This window comes from Ammodytes marinus, assembly GCF_949987685.1.
Source record: "Ammodytes marinus genome assembly, chromosome: 23".
Taxonomy (NCBI): Eukaryota; Metazoa; Chordata; class Actinopteri; order Uranoscopiformes; family Ammodytidae; genus Ammodytes; species Ammodytes marinus.
In genome coordinates this window covers 18914348-18918910 of record NC_137227.1, presented here as the reverse complement: position 1 = coordinate 18918910, position 4563 = coordinate 18914348, and positions in this window count along the sequence as shown.

Sequence of the window (4563 nt, the reverse complement as noted above, 5' to 3'; positions counted from 1 at the left end):
GGGTTTTGGTTGATCTGCAGGTGTAGATCCCTTGGTCTTCTTCATCCGGATTTCGCGTAAGATGAATGGCAGGTTAGCAGGAGTGATCTGGTCCTCAGGGTAGCCGATAAGATGTTCCAAGTCATCTTTTTCAAGTCCAAAGTGCAGAAGGATGTTTGCACCTGATTCGGAGGTGTACTTGGGTCGACTGGGCTCTGTGGAGGCTGTTGGTTTGCCTTGCACTGGGTGGTCATAATCACCTAACCCTGGAATCGACTGTTTATCATGTCGTCTTTCACTGGGGGCATTAAACGTACCTTGACCACTGCTTAAATAGTTAGAGGAAACAGATGATGAATACAATCTAGAGGACTCATCAGCAGTGGGCCTTTTGTAGTTGGATAACCAGTCCAAGGAGCTACTGCCACTTTCAATGCCTGACTGTCTATATCCTGAAGAGGCAGAGGTCGAGGGCAGTGGGTAAGAAACCCTAGCTGTGCCTGAGGATCGAAAGTCATCCCTTTGGGATCCAGTAAAGCGAGTGTCCTGGTCTGTGGGTTGATGCATGGGTTGGCTGAGCAGCCTCACCTCCTCTCTGGCTCTGCTAATTTGCATGTCGACGCTCCGTTCCATTTCCTGATCCATTACGGCCCTACTCTGTTCAGGCCTGTAGCTCGACTGAGTCGTCATCGATGGGAGCATTCCCCCGGATGTTGCAGAAGGAGTTCCAGGAGAGCTGAAGCTGGGACCAGGTCCAAGATGAGAAGATGCCCTCTGGGGGTCCCTCTCGGTCTGTATATTAGGGAGTCCATACTGCCCTGGGGTGGAACTTTGGTTCCAGGAAGCATAGGGGTTATATTGTGGATAGGACATAGTGTTGCGATCTTCAGAAAAGTACACAAAAGTACTTTGGGATTTGGGGGACAGAAGTGTTGCGTCAACGCAGTGTGGGTTTTCTTTTCAGCCTGTCGCAAGGAGACGTTCACTGGCCAATCAGGAGTGAGCCCCCTGGGAGCCCTCCAAATAGGGGGGCCGCTTAGGGCCTCGTACCAGGAAGATGGGCGCAACGTTCCTATAACAATGGACAGCTGAAAAGTTAAAAAACAAAACAAAGGAAGGGGTTACTGAGTGGGACAGCGGCTTCTTGGTGGGGTGAAATCCATCATCTGGAAGGTCCTCTCGAGTTGTCCACTCTGGTGCTTCCTGTGGACACAATTCTTCAGTCTATTTCACTTTCTGTTCCTTACTAGCAAGAAAGAACAGAGGAGGCAGAATCAACAAAGCACATTTCAGAGAAATACAAGATCACATTTATTTAATTTCCATGCTGATGTCTGGCGGAGATGGTTGACACTGGCTCCAGTAGACAGACAAAGTGCAATACTTTAGTTTATTTAAAAACTGCATTTCCATTTCAGAATGTCACATCTGTCTTACTAGAAGATTCAGACCAGGCTGAAAACATGGTGCTGAATGCTGGCAGTCATTGAATCAAATACGATTAAACTTCTAGTTCTTTAAATCACAATGTTTGGAGGTTAATTGGTGTTTGATATTGATGAGATGACCTTAAAATGATTTGATGAAATTGTCATTTAATTTAAAAAAAAAAAAAAAAAAAAAAAAACTTGATTCATGATATTATGTAAGTTGACCAGATGAAAGTATAACATCTTCAACACATCTCAAACAGTGCAGAACAACCATTAAAACTACAATGAACACTGAATTCAAGTGTTATATTTCTTGCCACTGTATTGTCAAGTAATTATCTTACTGACTGTACTACTGACAACTCAAAAGAATCACACAAAAGGAACTCTGACATAATTTTGGCAGGTTGACTCACTGTAAAAACCAACCACCCCCACCCCTACAGGAAAATATGCAGTCCCATCCTTAATTTGTACAATGCAGCTGAGATGCTACACAGGAGGCTCAAGTGAAAAGAAATAAAATAAAAAGTCTTGATTCCAGCTCAACTTTTGCCAAACCTCGAGGTCCTGGTAGATTTTTCTGAAAAAAGGCCAAAAATATTTAACGCAATCTTCAGGAATAGTTGACACGTTGATACCGTTCCAGAGTGGTAATATTTCATCTTGGAGAATCAAATTGCTGTGTGGACTTTTGGCATTCGACGCATATTCTTAATCAGTAATCTGTAACTGGACTTCATCGATCATATTGCATGGCTGGTCTGAGATCTGATGTCCCCATCAAAGCAGCAAGTGCAGTGTTGAAAAATAAATGTAAAGTGATGCTAACACAGTAGCGTCATAAAAAAAAGGTTTTTAGGATGAAATACAAGTTAGATTAGTAATGGTTTGAAAGGCAGATAATGACACATTATCAGTAAGTCACCTCTCACCATTAAAAAAAAAAAAAAAAAAAAAAAAAAAAAAATGGTTTTGAAGATCCATGTAGAGGCTTTGATTCAGGTGTTGCACCCTCCTTTGAGTGTGGATCTCTAAGAAAGACACCTGCAATGTATATCTTGAGGTGAAAACTGTATGGAGTATCAGGGTGCCAATATTGTTTTGCTGGTTCAACATGGCAGTTGAATAGGAAAAAAGCTAATGTTGTAAGCAGCACCTGTGCTTTTCGAACAATTACAGATCAAAATGTCATAAGACCTACACTGTGTTCCATATCAGATACTTTTTTTGTTGTACTAAACACTACCATTGGCCTTAAAAAAATACATTTTATTTGCCTGCAATGTGCATACGATTGGGAAAATACTATTTCATCATAGCATTGTGCCTCGGACTGGACCCTCTCGCTTGCATTTCCATTGTAGTCCATGGTTCTCAATCAGCGGCCGAGACGATGTGACTTATCTTCTGATGCGAAGGAGTGTGGGTCAGGAAATCTCCCCCAAAAAAGATGGCTCGCCCACTGACAGATGTGACCAGATGTAGTAGGCTAGAGGATCCGAGCATTTTTGGCACCCTGCATTTGACACGCTTGTATTGGGGGACATCCTGAATATTTTTCTGGCGTGCTGTTGCTAAGTAACACGGAAGTAGAGTATTTCAATGCCCCTGCTAACACAATAAATACAATATGACACGAACTTCAGAGAACATCTCTTAACTTACCACATATTTAAGTCAACTTTTCTATTAGGCAACCTGAACAACAGCTACAGCGAAGTACTATTTATTGATGGCTTACTGTAACGGACCGCATTAAATCAATAGGCTAACGATCGTGTTTAAAGTCTAACTGCTAGTTAGATACGAGCCACTGGCATGGGGCAAAACAGACCTCTACTTGGAAGGTTGATTAGATAATAATTTTACAACAAAAACACAAGGTCAAAACATTCAACTGTCGCTGTCAAACAGTTTACTTACCAACGTTAAAACACAGTTAACGACACAAAAAGGCTCAACGAGTATCGCGTGCTCTTGCTAGCTAACGGTCGTGTTTGTGTTTGAACGCTAAACGCGGTTTTCAGTTAACAAACATCAAATACATCAGCGAATATAAGCACATAGGGTTTTTCTACATGTTTTTTGTTCCATACCTTTCCGTTATTTGTTGATATCGTGTAGCTTTCATCAGTTCAAAATGATCTTCGGCGAGTTAGTAACAGTTGCTATCCCGATGATGTCCGGAAATCGACTGGTGGAGTAAACGTCCGGGTTAAGTCCAGCCTTCAGGATAAAAGCGCCGTAAAAACGTGTCGGTTTCGTTTTCAAATTAAAATATTTAATAAACAACTTTATAATATGAAAAATAATAAAAATGCTCAATATCATCGTCTCTGATCGTTACTGACACGTAATTGTTTTATTTTATATTGAATTTTCAATGTTGTGCATTTATGCAGTTTTATTTTGAAGGAACGGAGAGGAATTTTCTCGTAACCCTCTGATGTTCAGTCAACGCATATTAAAAAATACAACATTGTTATAATCGCGCCACCCTTTTCTTTTTTAGGAGATTCAAGATATTTTGTTTGAAAATATAAGTATACACCTTTTCTGTTCTGTTCTCTTAAGGAAAAAATCCGAAATAAAGTATTTAAAAAAATAAATATATGTATATTTATGACAATATTTTTTAAACCCCATCCTTATTTTCCATGTGCACAAACCCGTTTGTCACGGAAGATAATATTTTAATAAGGTAATATTTGGAAACCAAAGCCTCATAAAAAATCTGAATGTCTCCACAAGTAGGCTACACACTAAAACTAAATTAAATAAATATAAATAATTCAGAGAATTAGTCCAAACTCTTAGCCAACATCTACACACATCAAAACAGACCATGGTTTATGTCATCAACATTTCATTTTCAAAAGGTCAACAGTATCATTTTCTCATACAAATATTCATAATAATCTATATGTTGACGTCACACAATCTCACACTGTGGAAGTTTTCTGATCTTATCTTAAAATGCCCCTAAAATTATCTAGTCAATAAGCTTCCATCTTCAAAAATGTGCTATATGTTTTGTGAAAAATACCTGCAATTGAATCACTGCAGTAGAAGAGGATCATCAAAGGAGCCATGGCCAAATTCACACTTACCAGGATTTATTTTGTCCATAAATTGAAAAGAAACATCG